The following is a 21931-nucleotide window of genomic DNA, read 5'->3' on the forward strand; positions in this document are numbered from 1 at the left end:
ACTAATAGCTGCTGAGAGAGGAAGGGTCAGTTTTTTGATGGATGTGGCCCCTGGCCCATCAACCAGGTTCCAGTGGAAGACCACACATGTAAGAGTCTATGTGCAGAAACGAGTTGAACAGGTAGGGAATAGGGGATGGATCTGGGAAAAAATTGGAGGCAAATATGATAAATGTGATCAAAATACTTCATATTCTCTAAGAACTAATAAAATGGGGAAAAGAGAGAGCCTGAGCTATAATTTAGTGCCCTTTAGTACCCTCATCAAGTGACACACTGTCAATCTTGATAGTATATCCCTCTCTGATCCAATATTGCTTCCCTTTAAATAAAGTTATCTTGCAACTTTTGCAAAAAAAGAAAGAATAATATCTCTATTGATATGATTTATGTTTAACTCTAATTATACAGCATCTGATAAAGTAAATAAGGTAAATATGAAGCTTTCGGTGGTATCTAAATGGTAAAGCACTTGTACAAAATATGAAAGACCCTCGTTTGATTACCAGCATTGAAGGAAAAACAAAAAACAGAAATACCGTGATGATTAATTTTACCCATGAACTTGACACAATCTTGAACCACCTCGGAAGGGAATTTGAATGAAGAATTATCTTTCTTTAGTTTATCTGTAGGCATGCCTGTAAGTGTTTTCATTATTTGAGTTAATTAAAAAGGAAAACCTGCCAATGAAGGTAGTACCATTTCCTAGGAATGGGATTTTGAACTACACAAGAATGAAGAAATCAAGGTGAGTATTAGCATAAATAGATTAATTCATTGTTCTTTGCTCTTGACAATGGATGAGATGTGACTACCTGATTCAGTTTCCTGCTGTCTTGAGTCCCCTAAAATGATAGACTATGTTTTAGTTAGGGTTTTATTGCTGTGATAAAACACTATGACCAAAAGCAACTTGGGGAGGAGTTGTTTATTTCATCTTACAGTTTATAGTCCATCATCCAGCGAAGTCAGGCAAAGAACCTGAGGCTGCAATCTGGAAGCAGGAACTGAAACAGAGGCCACAGCACTCACTTACTGCCTTGTTCCTCATGGCTTGCTCTGCTGCTTTCTTATAGCACCCAGGACCACCAGCCCAGAAATGGCACGGTCCGCTGTGAATCATGGTCCTCCAATAACAATCAATTGAGAAGATACACCTCTGATTTTCCTAGAGGCCAATATGGTGAAGGCATTTGTTTTGCCACTAACTCTAGTCTGTGTCAACCTGACACAAATATAGCCAGTACCGACTGTAACCTGAAATTGTGAGCCAAATAAACATCTATCCCTTAAATTGCTTTTTATCACAATAAGAAAAGAAACCAAGACAGATGCCATATTGAATTTTTAAAACCCAATGAATTCGTTCTATAAGAAGCCAACTTTAATATAAAATCATAGACAGGTTAAAAATAAAGGATAAAGAAAGATACACTAAACAAACACTAAAAAAATTCAATAGTTTATAAATATTAGATAAAGTAACCCTCAGCAAAAGAAATATTATCAAGGACAAAACCAGGACCACACACACACATATCCAGCTCAATTGTTTAAAATGTATCAACCATACTGTACTGGCTAGTTTTGTGTCAACTTGACACAGCTGGAGTTATCACAGAAAAAGGAGCTTCAGTTGAGGAAATGCCTCCATGAGATCCAACTGAAAGGCATTTTCTCAATTAGTGATCAAGGGGGAAAGGCCCCTTGTGGGTGGGACCATCTCTGGGCTGGTCGTCTTGGTTCTATAAGAGAGCAGGCTGAGCAAGCCAGGGGAAGCAAGCCAGTAAAGAACATCCCTCCATGGCTTCTGCATCAGCTCCTGCTTTCTGACTTGCTTGAGTTCCAGTCCTGACTTCCTTTGGTGATGAACAGCAATATGGAAATGTAATAAACCCTTTCCTCCCCAACTTGCTTCTTGGTCATGATGTCCAGGAATAGAAACCCTAAGACACATTCCTTGAGGCTTAAGAGAAGAGCTTAAAAATGCAGCAGCAATACATAAGTTCTAGCACTGGTGAAAACAGAATGGAAATATACAGATATTTGGAGTAGTATTTGGAGACTTCGACATTGCTCTTTAATAGAACAAATAGACTAAAAAGTAGCAGACTGTGAGATCTGAACAACACTGTTGACATACTAGGCAAATCTAACATTTGTAGAGAACAGTCTATCCTAAAGCACACCGTGGTGTCATGTACTTTAATGCAGACTATCTTAGTAATTATAACAGGAACCTCCACGGGAAAAATAAAAACATGATATTTGTTTCTAGAATATAGTAAAGCCAGACTAGAAATAACTAAGGAAGGTCTAAGGTCTGATGGTTCCATCAGAAAAACACTTGCCTCACCAGCCCTAAGACTGAATTTGCACAGAAAACAATTGAAAAATGGGTGTGATGTATAGAGACACATTGTTCTGGTGATGCATACACGGCAATGTATCAGAGACTCTATTGATGCAACATATCTGTGGACTGTAATCTATGTTTGTCCTCTGACTTCCACATAGTACATGTACGTATGTGGATGCACATGCACACGTGTGCACACACATATATGCAAGAACAATTTTGGAGAAGGAGGGCATGGATTTAAAAGAGAGCAAGGGAACAATACATGGAAGAGGTTAGAGGAATGGAAGGGGAAAATGATGTAAGTACATTAAAATCTCAAAAACATTAAAAAAATTTTAAAAGGAATGGTGTATCAAGGCATAAGTTCCTGTAATCAGCGCTTTGTAGGACTTACAAATAGAACAGAATAAAGAACCTAGAAATAAATCAACAAATGATGTCCTTGTTAGGGTTACTACTGCTATGATGAAATACCATGACCAAAGCAACTGAGCAAGAGTAGGGTTAATTTGATTTATATCTTCACATCACTGGTCATCATCAAAGGTAATAAGGACAGGAACTCAAACAAGGCAGGAACTTGATGCCAGGAGCTGATGCAGAGGCCATGAGGGGGAGCTGCTTACTGGCTTGTCTCCTATGGTTTTGCTCAGCCTGCTTTCTCATAGAATACAGAGCCACCTGCCCAGAGATGATACCACCTACAATAGACTTAGCCCTCAATCATCAATCACTAATTAAGACAACACCCTATAGCTGGATCTTATGGAAGTTCCTCCTTTGGGATAACTCTAAATTTTGTTAAGTTGAAATAAAAAAATTCCAGTATTTAGGGTCAACTGATTTCTTCTAAAGTTGAATTAAGGAAAGTCTTATTATGGAACATGGCATAAGAGTAACTGTACTGATCTTGGTCCGGGACCCGCCGAACTTAGGAAATTAGTCTGAACAGGTGAGAGGGTGCGCCAGAGAACCTGACAGCTTCTGGAACAGGCGGAAGCACAGAGGCGCTGAGGCAGCACCCTGTGTGGGCCGGGGACAGCCGGCCACCTTCCGGACCAGAGGACAGGTGCCCGCCCGGCTGGGGAGGCGGCCTAAGCCACAGCAGCAGCGGTCGCCACCTTGGTCCGGGACCCGCCGAACTTAGGAAATTAGTCTGATCAGGTGAGAGGGTGCGCCAGAGAACCTGACAGCTTCTGGAACAGGCGGAAGCACAGAGGCGCTGAGGCAGCACCCTGTGTGGGCCGGGGACAGCCGGCCACCTTCCGGACCAGAGGACAGGTGCCCGCCCGGCTGGGGAGGCGACCTAAGCCACAGCAGCAGCGGTCGCCATCTTGGTCCGGGACCTGCCGAACTTAGGAAATTAGTCTGAACAGGTGAGAGGGTGCGCCAGAGAACCTGACAGCTTCTGGAACAGGCAGAAGCACAGAGGCGCTGAGGCAGCACCCTGTGTGGGCCGGGGACAGCCGGCCACCTTCCGGACCGGAGGACAGGTGCCCACCCGGCTGGGGAGGCGGCCTAAGCCACAGCAGCAGCGGTCGCCATCTTGGTCCGGGACCCGCCGAACTTAGGAAATTAGTCTGAACAGGTGAGAGGGTGCGCCAGAGAACCTGACAGCTTCTGGAACAGGCGGAAGCACAGAGGCGCTGAGGCAGCACCCTGTGTGGGCCGGGGACAGCCGGCCACCTTCCGGACCAGAGGACAGGTGCCCGCCGAGCTGGGGAGGCGACCTAAGCCACAGCAGCAGCGGTCGCCATCTTGGTCCCGGGACTCCAAGGAACTTAGGAATTTAGTCTGCTTAGGTGAGAGTCTGTACCACCTGGGAACTGCCAAAGCAACACAGTGTCTGAGAAAGGTCCTGTTTTGGGCCTTCTTCTTCGGCCAGGAGGAGGTCCAAATACAAGATATCTGCGCACCTTCCCTGTAAGAGAGCTTGCCAGCAGAGAGTGCTCTGAGCACTGAAACTCAGAGGAGAGAATCTGTCTCCCAGGTCTGCTGATAGACGGTAACAGAATCACCAGAAGAACAATCTCTAAACAGAGTCAACTATAACTACTAACTCCAGAGATTACCAGATGGCGAAAGGTAAACGGAGGAATCTTACTAACAGGAACCAAGACCACTCACCATCACCAGAACCCAGCACACCCACTTCGCCCAGTCCAGGGAACCCCAACACACCTGAGAACCTAGACCTAGATTTAAAAGCATATCTCATGATGATGGTAGAGGACATCAAGAAGGACTTTAATAAATCACTTAAAGAAATACAGGAGAACACTGCTAAAGAGTTACAAGTCCTTAAAGAAAAACAGGAAAACACAATCAAACAGGTAGAAGTCCTTACAGAAAAAGAGGAAAAAACATACAAACAGGTGATGGAAATGAACAAAACCATACTAGACCTAAAAAGGGAAGTAGACACAATAAAGAAAACTCAAAGCGAGGCAACACTAGAGATAGAAACCCTAGGAAAGAAATCTGGAACCATAGATTTGAGCATCAGCAACAGAATACAAGAGATGGAAGAGAGAATCTCAGGTGCAGAAGATTCCATAGAGAACATCGGCACAACAATCAAAGAAAATGGAAAATGCAAAAAGATCCTAACTCAAAATATCCAGGAAATCCAGGACACAATAAGAAGACCAAACGTACGGATAATAGGAGTGGATGAGAATGAAGATTTTCAACTCAAAGGTCCAGCAAACATCTTCAACAAAATTATTGAAGAAAACTTCCCAAATCTAAAGAATGAGATGCATATGAACATACAAGAAGCCTACAGAACTCCAAATAGACTGGACCAGAAAAGAAATTCCTCCCGACACATAATAATCAGAACATCAAATGCACTAAATAAAGATAGAATACTAAAAGCAGTAAGGGAAAAAGGTCAAGTAACATATAAAGGCAAGCCTATCAGAATTACACCAGATTTTTCACCAGAGACTATGAAAGCCAGAAGAGCCTGGACAGATGTTATACAGACACTAAGAGAACACAAACTGCAGCCCAGGCTACTATACCCAGCCAAACTCTCAATTATCATAGAGGGAGAAACCAAAGTATTCCACGACAAAACCAAATTCACGCATTATCTCTCCACGAATCCAGCCCTTCAAAGGATAATAACAGAAAAAAACCAATACAAGAACGGGAACAACGCCCTAGAAAAAACAAGAAGGTAATCCCTCAACAAACCTAAAAGAAGACAGCCACAAGAACAGAATGCCACCTTTAACAACTAAAATAACAGGAAGCAACAATTACTTTTCCTTAATATCTCTTAACATCAATGGTCTCAACTCGCCAATAAAAAGACATAGACTAACAAACTGGCTACACAAACAAGACCCAACATTTTGCTGCTTACAGGAAACTCATCTCAGAGAAAAAGATAGACACTACCTCAGAATGAAAGGCTGGAAAACAATTTTCCAAGCAAATGGTATGAAGAAACAAGCAGGAGTAGCCATCCTAATATCTGATAAGATTGACTTCCAACCCAAAGTCATCAAAAAAGACAAGGAGGGACACTTCATTCTCATCAAAGGTAAAATCCTCCAAGAGGAACTCTCAATTCTGAATATCTATGCTCCAAATACAAGAGCAGCCACATTCACTAAAGAAACTTTAGTAAAGCTCAAAGCACACATTGCGCCTCACACAATAATAGTGGGAGACTTCAACACACCACTTTCACCAATGGACAGATCATGGAAACAGAAACTAAACAGGGACACACTGAAACTAACAGAAGTGATGAAACAAATGGATCTGACAGATATCTACAGAACATTTTATCCTAAAACAAAAGGATATACCTTCTTCTCAGCACCTCATGGTACCTTCTCCAAAATTGACCACATAATAGGTCACAAATCAGGCCTCAACAGATTCAAAAATATTGAAATTGTCCCATGTATCCTATCAGATCACCATGCACTAAGGCTGATCTTCAATAACAAAATAAATAACAGAAAGCCAACATTCACATGGAAACTGAACAACACTATTCTCAATGATACCTTGGTCAAGGAAGGAATAAAGAAAGAAATTAAAGACTTTTTAGAGTTTAATGAAAATGAAGCCACAACGTACCCAAACCTTTGGGACACAATGAAAGCATTTCTAAGAGGGAAACTCATAGCTATGAGTGCCTTCAAGAAAAAACGGGAGAGAGCACATACTAGCAGCTTGACAACACATCTAAAAGCTCTAGAAAAAAAGGAAGCAAATTCACCCAAGAGGAGTAGACGGCAGGAAATAATCAAACTCAGGGGTGAAATCAACCAAGTGGAAACAAGAAGAACTATTCAAAGAATTAACCAAACGAGGAGTTGGTTCTTTGAGAAAATCAACAAGATAGATAAACCCTTAGCTAGACTCACTAAAGGGCACAGGGACAAAATCCTGATTAACAAAATCAGAAATGAAAAGGGAGACATAACAACAGATCCTGAAGAAATCCAAAACACTATCAGATCCTTCTACAAAAGGCTATACTCAACAAAACTGGAAAACCTGGACGAAATGGACAAATTTCTGGACAGATACCAGGTACCAAAGTTGAATCAGGATCAAGTTGACCTTCTAAACAGTCCCATATCCCCTAAAGAAATAGAAGCAGTTATTAATAGTCTCCCAGCCAAAAAAAGCCCAGGACCAGACGGGTTTAGTGCAGAGTTCTATCAGACCTTCAAAGAAGATCTAACTCCAGTTCTGCACAAACTTTTTCACAAGATAGAAGTAGAAGGTATTCTACCCAACTCATTTTATGAAGCCACTATTACTCTGATACCTAAACCACAGAAAGATCCAACAAAGATAGAGAACTTCAGACCAATTTCTCTTATGAACATCGATGCAAAAATTCTTAATAAAATTCTCGCTAACCGAATCCAAGAACACATTAAAGCAATCATCCATCCTGACCAAGTAGGTTTTATTCCAGGGATGCAGGGATGGTTTAATATACGAAAATCCATCAATGTAATCCATTATATAAACAAACTCAAAGACAAAAACCACATGATCATCTCGTTAGATGCAGAAAAAGCATTTGACAAGATCCAACACCCATTCATGATAAAAGTTCTGGAAAGATCAGGAATTCAAGGCCAATACCTAAACATGATAAAAGCAATCTACAGCAAACCAGTAGCCAACATCAAAGTAAATGGAGAGAAGCTGGAAGCAATCCCACTAAAATCAGGGACTAGACAAGGCTGCCCACTTTCTCCCTACCTTTTCAACATAGTACTTGAAGTATTAGCCAGAGCAATTCGACAACAAAAGGAGATCAAGGGGATACAAATTGGAAAAGAGGAAGTCAAAATATCACTTTTTGCAGATGATATGATAGTATATATAAGTGACCCTAAAAATTCCAACAGAGAACTCCTAAACCTGATAAACAGCTTCGGTGAAGTAGCTGGATATAAAATTAACTCAAACAAGTCAATGGCCTTTCTCTACACAAAGAATAAACAGGCTGAGAAAGAAATTAGGGAAACAACACCCTTCTCAATAGCCACAAATAATATAAAATATCTCGGCGTGACTCTAACGAAGGAAGTGAAAGATCTGTATGATAAAAACTTCAAGTCCCTGAAGAAAGAAATTAAAGAAGATCTCAGAAGATGGAAAGATCTCCCATGCTCATGGATTGGCAGGACCAACATTGTAAAAATGGCTATCTTGCCAAAAGCAATCTACAGATTCAATGCAATCCCCATTAAAATTCCAACTCAATTCTTCAACGAACTAGAAGGAGCAATTTGCAAATTCATCTGGAATAACAAAAAACCGAGGATAGCAAAAACTCTTCTCAAGGATAAAAGAACCTCTGGTGGAATCACCATGCCTGACCTAAAGCTTTACTACAGAGCAATTGTGATAAAAACTGCATGGTACTGGTATAGAGACAGACAAGTGGACCAATGGAATAGAATTGAAGACCCAGAAATGAACCCACACACCTATGGTCACTTGATCTTCGACAAGGGAGCCAAAACCATCCAGTGGAAGAAAGACAGCATTTTCAACAATTGGTGCTGGCACAACTGGTTGTTATCATGTAGAAGAATGCGAATCGATCCATACTTATCTCCTTGTACTAAGGTCAAATCTAAGTGGATCAAGGAACTTCACATAAAACCAGAGACACTGAAACTTATAGAGGAGAAAGTGGGGAAAAGCCTTGAAGATATGGGCACAGGGGAAAAATTCCTGAACAGAACAGCAATGGCTTGTGCTGTAAGATCGAGAATTGACAAATGGGACCTAATGAAACTCCAAAGTTTCTGCAAGGCAAAAGACACTGTCTATAAGACAAAAAGACCACCAACAGACTGGGAAAGGATCTTTACCTATCCTAAATCAGATAGGGGACTAATATCCAACATATATAAAGAACTCAAGAAGGTGGACCTCAGAAAATCAAATAACCCCCTTAAAAAATGGGGCTCAGAACTGAACAAAGAATTCTCACCTGAGGAATACCGAATGGCAGAGAAGCACCTGAAAAAATGTTCAACATCCTTAATCATCAGGGAAATGCAAATCAAAACAACCCTGAGATTCCACCTCACACCAGTGAGAATGGCTAAGATCAAAAATTCAGGTGACAGCAGATGCTGGCGAGGATGTGGAGAAAGAGGAACACTCCTCCATTGTTGGTGGGATTGCAGGCTTGTACAACCACTCTGGAAATCAGTCTGGCGGTTCCTCAGAAAATTGGACATAGTACTACCGGAGGATCCAGCAATACCTCTCCTGGGCATATATCCAGAAGAAGCCCCAACTGGTAAGAAGGACACATGCTCCACTATGTTCATAGCAGCCTTATTTATAATAGCCAGAAACTGGAAAGAACCCAGATGCCCCTCAACAGAGGAATGGATACAGAAAATGTGGTACATCTACACAATGGAGTACTACTCAGCTATTAAAAAGAATGAATTTATGAAATTCCTAGCCAAATGGATGGACCTGGAGAGCATCATCCTGAGTGAGGTAACACAATCACAAAGGAACTCACACAATATGTACTCACTGATAAGTGGATACTAGCCCAAAACCTAGGATACCCACGATATAAGATACAATTTCCTAAACACATGAAACTCAAGAAAAATGAAGACTGAAGTGTGGACACTATGCCCCTCCTTAGAAGTGGGAACAAAACACCCATGGAAGGAGTTACAGAAACAAAGTTTGGAGCTGAGATGAAAGGATGGACCATGTAGAGACTGCCATATCCAGGGATCCACCCCATAATCAGCATCCAAACGCTGACACCATTGCATATACTAGCAAGATTTTATCGAAAGGACCCAGATGTAGCTGTCTCTTGTGAGACTATGCCGGGGCCTAGCAAACACAGAAGTGGATGCTCACAGTCAGCTAATGGATGGATCACAGGGCTCCCAATGGAGGAGCTAGAGAAAGTACCCAAGGAGCTAAAGGGATCTTCAACCCTATAGGTGGAACAACATTATGAACTAACCAGTACCCCTGAGCTCTTGACTCTAGCTGCATATGTATCAAAAGATGGCCTAGTCGGCCATCACTGGAAAGAGAGGCCCATTGGACACGCAGACTTTGTGTGCCCCGGTACAGGGGAACGCCAGGGCCAAAGGGGGGGAGTGGGTGGGTAGGGGAGTGGGGGTGGGTGGGTAAGGGGGACTTTTGGTATAGCATTGGAAATGTAAATGAGCTAAATACCTAATAAAAAAAAAAAAAAAAAAAAAAAAGAGTAACTGTACTGCCAGGCATGGAGGTGTATGCCTTTAATCCCAGCACATGGGAGGCAGAGGCAGGCAGATTTCTGAGTTCGAGGCCAGCCTGGTCTACAAAGTGAGTTCCAGGACAGCCAGGGCTATACAGAGAAACCCTGTCTCGACAAAAAAAAAAAAAAAAAAAAAAAAAAAAATAAGAATAACTGTACTGTCCATGTGCGATGAAGTGAATTTTGACCTATACCTCATACTTTCACTCAAAATAGATTAGGTACTTAAATTTAAAAAGTTAAACTACAATGTTATCATTCAAACAGGATAGTATGACCTTGGTCAGGCATACAGGTGATACGACAAAATATAGTCAATTCAGAAAAATGTGTGTTAGTCTTTATAATGTCAATATTTTTGCCATGAAGCAAATTACTAAATGGTTGAAAAGAGACAATATTCCAGAGAAGATACATAAATGGTAAATAAGCATTAATATTACAATGTTTAAAATAGTCAAGAAGATGTGGACTGAAATAAAAATGAATACCAAGAATTATTTTAATTAGTTTGTTTTCCTTATCCATGTTGTAAATTTTCCCCAAAGGAAGAATCACTTGTTTCAGGATTCCCTGACTCCTCACATTTGAGTCTAGAGTCCATAGGGAATTTAAACATCATTTGCTGGACAAATGAAGAACTAGACAGCTGAACACATGCTTGCTTTCAATACCCTAATGGAGGTCATACTCAGAGTTCTCAGCATAGGGGGTGTAAACAATTACTCTCCAAGAAGGAAACTGTTTGGTAGTGCTAATACTGCAAACAAGGAGATCTTGAAGGTTCAAATCCTGAGATTACAGCATTAAAACCACTATTATCATTGTTTACGGTAGGGTGAATACATCTTCTATATAACAAAGTTCACCAGCTGTAGAGGAAAAAGTTCATGGGGAAAAGGTATATCTGTACTCAGTCCCTACAGACATTTTCCTTGTCACTGTCCCTTAAATAGTCTAATAGTGCCACTATTTACACAGCATTTCTACTGTACTGGGTACTGTAAGTCATGTTTTATAACATATAAAAATATGTTCTAGGTATAGATTCTATGCAATTGGGAGCCTGTTTCCTTTAACTTTGGTGTCTTTATACACTGGTATATAAATGGTGTTCTAGAATCAATGTCCAATGATGATGATAGACTGGTATCATGTCAGACCTATTCAAACTTATGTCTCCTAACTGTATATGCACAATGACTTGATGAAAGTGTTCTACATATGAATGCTTTGAATATACCCACAAACCACATGAGATTAATATTAGTGTCTAGTTCTTCTCAAGATGATAAACAGAATGAGAGGGGATAGGTATAGGTGAGTTTCCCAGAGACACAAAATGATTAGAAACATGGGTCTCACCTTCTATGCAGGACTTATGGACTTGCAGAATCAATTTCCTGCCTCTCCTACTAGATAACCAACCACAAAAGCTCCTAAGACCCCAACATTAGAGTAAAACTGTTTAGATCCACCTTGCAAGAGAACTCTAAAGTAGAGGAGACTGCACTCTCTACCTTCTCATTTGTAGGGATGCCTGTCGGGTCAGGTATTCTTATCTCAGCTGATCTCCCTCAGTCAGGACAGATATTCCTCCCAGGAACCCCTATCAGAACTGCTGGACTTACATTTTAATGCAATTACACTATTCCCACTCCCCTGCAGATCCTTTTTCTTCATTTGCTTCCAGTAAAGAGTCATTATTTGCTTGGGAGCTTTCCACGGTAATACGAATCCATCCTTCAAAAACTAGTCCCTGCATCTGAAAAATTGAATGATGCTTTGGTGTTTGTGTAGGGAAAGAGTGGGTCTGTGGAATCGGCATTGTTATTTTATTATCGGTAATGCTTTTAGACCATGTTAAGCAGATTTAATTAAAAAAAAAAAAAACTTTTCTTGCCATTCTTCACTCCCTGCCTTTTCAAATGGACAAGTCAGTTTCTCCCCAATTTTTTTTCTTTCTTTCTTTTTTTTTTTTTTTTTTTTTTGCCTTCAGGGATACACCAACAAGCATTGATCTGATCACTTACCTAAATTAGCTGTGTGGTATGTCTGTACCTTCCTGCCCTGTCCTAGAAAAGATGTGTTACTGTTAAACTGTTAACATAATGGGAAGGCTTTTCATGATGGGGCTTCTCATGAAATCATACACACACACACACACACACACACACACCACCCCCAACTCCATAATATAAAGATGCCACACTCCTTCCCCATTATAAAGAGGTGATTCATATCTCCTAATTCACAAACCAGAGGGTGCTTTATAACCCTTTGGCCACCCAAAATTGCTTTCTTCCTTTTGCATCTATAAACAATGCATCAGGGAATGCTCTCACGTCAGCACGTGATATCTTCAGCAACCACCCGAGATGCTCTACTGTTGCTCATGCCCCAAGTACAATTCTAAACCCTTGGAAAGCACACTAGATTCCCAAGAGTCACTTTTGCTTTTCAACTCTGAATAAGGAAAATAAAAAGGTACTTCAAGATAAACCTGGAGCAACCACAGAAACCAGGGAAATCAAAACGGGGTTGGGTGGGGGCACTCAATTGAACAGAATAGCAGGATACAGATGATCTCAAAGGGGTAATGGGAAGAGTGGTAGGGGCGCTTGAACTGGGGAAGGGGGAGATTAGAGAAGAAGAAGTAAAGGAGAGGGATAAATGCCACCAAGGGTGTTTTTAAAAGCCACAGGCAATCAAATTATTTTACATTTCCCTAAAATTACATACAATACATTTAACTGGATAGATAGATAGATAGGCTGATATAGTTCTATATGAACTTATGTCATTTGTGATAATGCCTCCCCTAAGGACCCTAAACTATCTAGTAACAATAATAAAACAGTAACAGGCCCAAGAAACTACCATTTGAGTTGTTGGTCAGGGAAGTCAAAGGTACTCCCAAAACACTATAGGCTATTGTTGCTGCCCTTGGTTGTCCCCAGAAGTTGAAAGTAAGTCCCCATTGTTTAAACTGTTATGTTCTGTGCTTCAGACATGGGAATCAGAAGAATTGAACTGGTTACAATTCCAAAGTCTCCTCCACAAGGGCCAGCTTTTATAGTACTAGAAGGTGCTATACAAGCTGGCAAAGGAGGGAAGCAACCAACAGTCCTACCCAACTATGATGCAAGGCAGGATATCCCTAAAGGTCCAATAGCGGTACTCATATCTTGGAAGTAACCAACAACTCTCTATTTGGACTTATGGCCATTTAACAGGAGGGAAATAATTCCTGGTACTGAAAAACTAGCCAACTACTCAGGGAAATGGAGGTTATGAATCTTTGAGGAGAACCTAGAACTACCTTGTTATTATACCAATATAACTCCTAACTCAATTCTAAATACTCACCTTTATACCCACAGATAAGTGTAGCCCTTATTTTTCATCAAAGAAACTCCTCATCTTGCAATATACAGAGATCATTATAGAAAACTGCAACTGGTCAAAATGCAAACAGCTGTGGGATGTCTCACCCAAATCGATACATTTGCAATACAATCCTTATACTTACAAAGCTCGTGGCATGTCTCAGAAAGGAGGGACCAAAAGTTATCTGTCAAATGGTATCTTTCAGAGATGACAGACAAGCTATACTCATGTAATCTCAACAATGTAGCTACTTAAACAAGACCTGACAACACCAATTGACAGGGCAGCATAGACACAGGTCCCCACTCCTAGTTAGAAAGCTAAAGGAAAGTAGTGGTTGTTGAGAGAGGGAGACTTGCTATTCCCCGGGGATGAGCCCTCTAACTGGTTATGCAATACCAAGTGGTCAGCCCTGAAATCATATATACAAACAACACTGAATGAACTCAGTAGATTGTAATTATATATATTATATTGTGTATATATATGTGTATATATATATACACAATAATATTAAGAAAAAAAGGCACGTGAATTTGAGAGGGAGAAGAGGAGACTTAGGAGGGATAAGAGGGAGTAATAACATAATTGTATTTTAGTTTAAAAGAAAAGAAAAAAAAGAAATTTATTGCTGTAATGGAAAAAAGCATACAGTTGCATTCCAAATCAGATGAGGCCCAGGTGAATTATACTGTCCATAAACTGAGAGACTGAGCAAAATGTTCCCTGTGAATTTTTTCATCTCTGTTGACTTTTATGAATAAATGTATGTGTATATATTTGTATATATGTGTATATTTGCAGAACTTTGTGTGTGTACATGCATACAGAGACCAGTGGTCAGTGTGAGTTTTCTTCAAGAAAAATAAGAAAGTATGCAAACAAGAAAAGGATCAGACAAAATGTTGAAAGAACACACTGTCCAGCCAAAATTATCATTACTATTGAAAATAAAAGACCTTCCTAAAAAACTGAAAGTTTACCACCATCCAGCCTATTTTACAAAAAAATCAAAGTTAAAGGAAATTCTTCTACCATGAGGGAATAATAATACAACACCAAATCACAAGCAAGGAAGAACATTTGAGAAGGAAGAAAGAAAGGAAAATAAAATCTCTTTATTTCCTCTACCACTGGTCCATCTAACATATATGTTCAAAATTATGGCAGGAACAGTATATTAGATTATGGCTTGTGGATCAGTGAAGGATGCTAGCTGCAAAGAAGCAATATAGTGTGAATTCACATGTGCTGTGTGTGTAATATGTAACCATAGTATAATATCTACATGCAAGCAAACCTAAATATTATATCTGGATACTGAAAATTCTAGAAAAATAACAAAAAGAATTTTTAAACGCTTGTTTGTTTTACTTTTTTCGAATAGGGTCTCACTCTGTAGCCCAGTTCCTTATGGAACTCATAGTGTACCTCTGGTTGGCCACAATCATGACCATCCTCCTGCCAAAGCTTCTCAAGTATTTAGATTACAGAAATAAAACACAATACTCAGCTAAGAATTTATAAATAAATATAATGGCTATATTAAGGGGGAGGTATAAAATTACAAACTGTTCAAGACTCAAAAAAATGTAGAAAAGGCATAGAAGATAAAACAAATAATGGGGACAATGACTCAAACAGCTACAAACAAAGCCATTGTCCTCAGTGTCAAAAACTACATCTACAGTCTCTTTAAATGTGAATGTTCTAAATACATCAATTAAAAGACAAAGGCTATCACCGTGGACTATAAATCAAAACCAAATAATATATTACCTTCAAAAACTCATTATAAACATGAATACACAGAAAGATTTTTAAAAATAGAGGAGAAATATACGGCATAAATCCTAGTTAAAAAAAAAAAAAAAAAAAGCAGAGGTGGTCACTACATAAACATTCCCCAACTTATAATGGTGAGATTTTCGATGTTTTTTTTAAACTGTAAGTGAAAGTATATCCATATACCCATTGTGGTTTTCACTCTTGCACCCTGATCAGTTACATGAGACATGTATCCTTTATTATAAAATGGATCTTATATTAAATTATATATTGCCAAGTAGAGGGTGTTACTATTGGTCCTAGCACATTTAAGATAGACTAGGCTAAGCTATGATTCTTGATATGTTAACTCTACTAACTCTATTTTCACCTGAGATGTTTTCAAGTTATATTCCATAACATGTCAAGGAGAACTGGTACTGACTTCAAAAACACAAGACTTAGGGAAAGCACACTCACAAGAGAAATAAGATATTGTAGAAGGGTAAAGGGGCAAACTCAGTGAGATGTAGTGAGTCTAATGTGTATGTGCCTAACAACATCAGATCAAAATGTATGAAGCAAAGACTGGTATAAAGGCAAGGAAATAGATGAATCCCCTCTTGTAGTTAGAGACTTCAGCACCGCACCCCCAGTAATTGACAGATCCAGCACACAGAAAATCTGCCAGGATAGTGCTGAACCAAACAACACCATCAATCAACAGGCCCTAATTGACATTTATAGAACACTTCATCGAGCAACAGCAGAATGCACATTCTTCTAAGCTCACATGGAACATTCACCAAGATAGACCACATTATGGGCCATAAAACACATCTTGCCAAATTTAAAAGAAGAGAAATCACACAGAGAAAGAACACTCTCCAATCACAGTGGAATTAAGATAGAAGTCAGTAACAGGAAGATGGATGGAAAATATGGAGATATTTATAGGCATTGAGCAACACATCTAAGTAACACACGGGTCAAGCAAGAAGCATTGGGAGAATTTTTTTAACATATTTAAAGCTAAATGAAAATAAAGCTCATCAAAATGTGTGGCATTTACTGAAGGAAGTGATTGACAGATTTATAGTTACTACCCATATTATAATAAGATAAAGATCTAAAGCCAATAATCTAAGTCTTGACTTTAGAAAACAAGAAAAAGAAGAAATCTGAAACAGACTGACATTTAGAGCAGGAACATGAGAAATTATAAACAAAACAAACTAAAACAAAGGCTAGTACTAGAAAAAATAAATTGTAGTCATAGTCCTCTAGCCTGGTAAAACAAGAAAAAAGTAGGGGGAAAAAAACCAAACTGTTAAGGTGTGAAATGAATTATTAGCAAATCTAATCTGATAAAGTACAGAAAAGTTATCCTCTGTGACCACGAGAAAATTACTTTTCATTACTAAATATCCAAGGCTGGTTCCTCATTAGAAAAAAATCAGTTCATGGAAATGAATCAAAACAACAGACTAAGGAGGCAACTCCAATGACCACACTGAAAACACATTTGGCAAAACCAGCACTGAAGCATGATAAAAATCTCATTGTAAGCCAAAACTAGTAGGGAACTTCTCCAAGTTATAAAGATGTACCAAAAAAAAAAAAATACAGCTGTTCTGATACCTGTGATAAATTTTAGATCCTTTCCTCATAAAACAGGAAAACAGAAGGATAACACCTCACTTCTCCATATGCATTAATATGACAAAAAATTAGGCTGAGGAATTTATAAACAACAGAAACTTATTGTTCATAGTCCTGGTGACTTCAAGGTCACACTGCTAAAGGATTCAGTGTCTGATGAGGGCTCTGCTTTATAGACAGGACTCTGGCATCTTTCTCAAACATCTGATGGCTGTAATGAGATGTGTTCATGTTTGGGTCTTCTATTTTGTTCACTGGTCCACATCTCTGTTTCTGGGCCAGTACCATGCTGTTTTCATTACTGTGGTTTTGTAATATATCTTGAAATCTAGAATGGTAATCCCCCTAGTCTGTTCTTTTTTCTTGAGCTTGCCTTGGCTATCTGGGATCTTTTCCGATTCCATATGGATTTTAGAATGCATTTTTGTATTTCTGTGAAGAATGTCGTTGTCGATTGTGGGATTCTGTTGAATTCACAATATTAATTCTATTAATCAGCGAACAGAGGAGGTTTTCCACTTTCTGATGTCCCCCTCAATCATTTCCTTTGGGGATTTGAAGTTTTCATTGCAAAGGTCTTTGGCCTCCTCAGTTAAGTTTATTCCAAGATATTTCATTGCATTCAATTGTAAATAGGAGTGTGTTTATAACTACTTTCTTAGCATGTTTGTTGGTTCACAGAAAGGCTATGCTTTTTGTAAATTGATTTTCTATCCTGCCTTTTTGCTGAAATTTCTTATTTTTTAGCATTTTGGGGGTGCCTCTTATGTTTACTCTCATGCCATCTGCAAAAAAAAAAAAAAAATGGGATAATTTGACTTCTTTTCTGATTTGTAGCCCTCTTGTCTCACTGTCTTGCTCCAGCTAGAGCTTCAAGCACTATATTGGAAAGGAGGCCGATCTCATTTCTGATTTCAAGGGGGATTGCTACAAGTTTTCCTGAATAGACAGTACTGTGTGGCTGTGGCCTGACAAGACAGGAGAGGCAAGCTCTTACATCCTTCCTCCCAAAAGCACTAATCTCACTAATAAAGTAAAACTCTCATACCCCCATTAGTTCCCACAGGGCCCATGTTTAACACTTGTGCATTTAAGAGTGAGTTTCAACATAAATCTGTGGGAGGTGCATTCAGATTGGAATACTATGGCTGTTCAAGATACTATTGGAAGTCCAGCTGATGCAATAAGGCTTAAAAAATTAAATTAAACATATGTAGATTAGGAAAGAAGAGATAAAACACAATTTCTTTTGGAAATACCCTGACTTTTAATATAGAAAATCAATACAAAAACCATCTAAAAGCTTCCAAGTGATGGCAGAAAGGCTGTAGAAAATGAGGCAATATTTGATAGTCTCTCCTATAAAGCAGCAAAGAAAAATTGAAACATAACATTTACTTAAGTATAAACTGAAAATGAAAATGTACAGTCATAAACATACTAAAGTGTGTACAAGACCTAGCTAAAACTGAAAAAGAGTCAAAGAAGAGCTATGTAATAGAGAAATAATTTCTACACACATACACACACATATATACACATACATATGTATGCATGTATGTATATGTGTGTGTATCTATATATTAGGTATATTATTTTTAAGGTGTCAGTTCTCAGGGTGATGTGCAGATTGAAGCTACTCTCAGGTTATTTAGAAAAACAAAGAACCTTAAGTTATCAATCCAACACTGAAATGCATTATGCAGACTGAAGCATGAACCTAAGTTTATAGTGATAAAGATAGTATGCTACTAATGAAAAATAGAAAAGTAAGCTAATGGAGAGTCTAGCAATAGAACCACACAACTATCGCCAACATCTTTGACAAAGAAGAAAAGTCAACTCGGTAACAAGGGGACATTTCCTTTCAGCAAACAGTGAGAGAAAACTGAACATGCAAACCACACAGATAGGAAAAATATAAGCTACACATTTCAGGAAAATTAATTTAAAATGGGTCACAGACCTAAAAGTAAAATGCAAATCTTGGAAAATATCTAGAAAATTAACAGCAGAAAACTAGGCACCCGTGGGTTTGATGATGAGTTTGAGGAAAAATTATAACCTATTTTTAAAATGTTGGTTAATTTGGACTTTATTAAATTTAACACTTTTGCCTCCACAAACGGTATTTTAAAAATTAACTTAATCTCTCAGCACATCCCCTGTTCCACTGGCTCTTACATCTTCTTACCACCCTCTTCTGCAATGACCCCTGAGCCTTAGCAGTTGTATTAGAGATGTATCCATTGGGACTGTACTCCAAATCTCTGCCTAGTTTTTGTTGGTTGTGGTTTTCTATAATGGTCTCCATCTGTTACAAAGAGAGGTTTCCTTAATCCAGGGTGAGGACTACATCCATCTGTGAGCATGAAGATAAATATTTACAATGTGGTTAGGGTTTATACTGGTTTTGTAAATACATAGTTGTAAGTTCTCCTTCAAGATCCATGAGTTCAATAGTCCTGGGTAATTGGCTAGGTTTCCAGTATATAATTTCCCCTTGGTTGAGTGGGTCTAACATGCAATTACAGAGCAGTTGGTTACTTCCAAGAGACATGTACCACTACAACACTCTTGGATTTATTGTGCCATGTTCATCATTATGGTTCAAAGGTGTTATAGCTGGGTAGAACATAGCTGATGGCTTTCCTCTTTGGAAAGCTTACATGGCACCTTCTGGTACCACAAACACTATTCTTCAGGGAGGGAACATTCAGGTCAATTCTAGCTCAGGAGTCTCTGGGCCTGCCTTCTGATGCAAAGTGTTCTCAAAAAAAATAAGGACTTACTTTCTAACTCTGAGGCAACCAAGGACAATAGCAATAGCTTATAGTGTTTTAGGAATCTCCTGACAAATCTCTTAAAAGAGGGTTTCTCATACCTGATGGAAGGTCGTGTTATATGATCTTTAGTTCACGGAGGGAACATTGTCAGTCTAGACAGGAAATTTTTGTTTAAAACTTTATTATGAACAGTTTTCTACAAACTTAGGTGTATTGTAGTAGGTATTTTTGGTGAACATCCAATAGTATTATTCCTTATAACTTTTTCAAATATTCTGTTATTTTATCCTTCTCTCCTTCTGCATTTATTTCCCTTCCAAGATTCTAACTAGAGCCTCTGTCTTAGTTAGGGTTTTCTTGCTATGAAGAGGCACCATGACCATGTTAACTCTTATAATGGAGAATGTTTAGTTGGGGCTGACATACAGTTTCCAAGATTTAGCCCATTATCATCATGGCAGGAAGCATGGCAGGGTGCAGTCAGATATGGTGCTGAAGGAGCCAAGAGTTCTACATCTTGCTCCACAGGCAGCAGGAGGAGACTGTGTGTCATACTGGGTATGGCTTGAGTATTAGAAACCTCAAAGCCCACTCCACGGTGACACACTTCCTCTAACAATGCCACACCACCTAATAGTGTCACTCCATATGGACTAAGCATTCAAGCACATGAGTCTATGGGGGGCCATTCCTATTCCAACCATCACATTCCACTCCCTGGCCCCCATAGGCTTGTAGCCATTCCATAATGCAGAAATGCATTCAATCTAACTTCAAAAGTCCCCAGAGTCTATAACAGTCTCAACTCTGTTTAAAAGTTATTTATACTATTAGAGTTTGATTTTGCTTGATTCAGATTGTAACTGTACCCTTGTTCTTCCCTCTTGAAGATGGTATTTAATTTAATTTTGATTTTTACAGGAGCCCACAGCTGAGAGACCTTGAGCTTTTAAAAAAGAATTTTGGATTTTTAGAGAATTTGGATAGTTTAATGAAACTAAAATTTTAATGTGTTTAAATTTCTAAAGACTGTGGGACTTTTAAAGTTATTTATGTTTTTAATGTGAGATCTCAGTGATGAATAAGAAGGGATGAGTTGTGGCTTAATAGTGATGTGTTTGTATGTCAAGTTGACAAGGGGTCAGTCATAGTGACTGGTTTTGTGTGTCAACTTGACACAAGCTAATGTCATCAGAGAGAAAGGAGCCTCAGTTGATGAAATGCCTTCATGAGATCCAGCTGTAACACATTTTCTCAATTAGTGATCAGTGGGGGAGGGCCCAGCCTATTGTGGGTGGTGCCATCCCTGAGCTGGTGGTCCCCAGTTCTAGCAGACTGAGCAAGCCATGAGAAGAAGGCCAGTAGGCAGCACCCCTTCATGTCTTCTTCATTAGTTCCTCCCCTCAGGTTCTAGCCCTGCTTGAGTTCCTGTTCTGATTTTCTCCAAAGATAGACCATGATCCAGAAGTGTAAGCTGAATAAACCTTTTTCTCCCCACCTGGCTTTTTGGTCATGGTATTTTCATCACAGCAATAGAAACCCCAAGTCCACTCCCTAGCTCAATAAAGTCTCAACAACATGATTGCCTAAACATGAGTCAGACAAGACAACAATAGACATGCTAACATGGAAGATGGACAGAGCAGGAAGCCTCAGCTCTACACAAAGAACTACAGGAAACTGAGGGATGCTGAGAGCAGAAGAAATGGTCTTCCCCAGGGAAGAACACTCTAATTGGTTATATAAAACCAAATGGTCAGCCCTGAAAACATATACATATAGATAACATTATACAGACTGAGAAGATTGTAATTATGTACTTAGAAATATATATTCATATATGTATGTGTGTGAGTATGTATGATGGTTTGAATATTCTTGGCCCAGGGAGTGGTCCTGTTAGGATTTATGGCCTTGCTGGAGACAGTGTCTCACTGTGGGGGTGGTTTTCAGAGACCTTCCTCCTAGCCTGTCTTCTGGAAGACTGGAAGCCAGTCTTCTCCTATTTGCCTTTGGAACAAGAGATAGAACTCTCAGCTCCTCCAGCACCATGCCTGCCTGGATGCTGCCATGTTCCCTGACATGACAATGGACTGAATCTCAGAATCTGTAAGCTAGCCCCAATTAAATGCTGTCCTTTATAAGAATTGCCTTGGTCATGGTGTCT

The sequence above is a fragment of the Mus musculus genome, chromosome 11, assembly GCF_000001635.26.
Source record: "Mus musculus strain C57BL/6J chromosome 11, GRCm38.p6 C57BL/6J".
Lineage (NCBI taxonomy): Eukaryota > Metazoa > Chordata > Mammalia > Rodentia > Muridae > Mus > Mus musculus.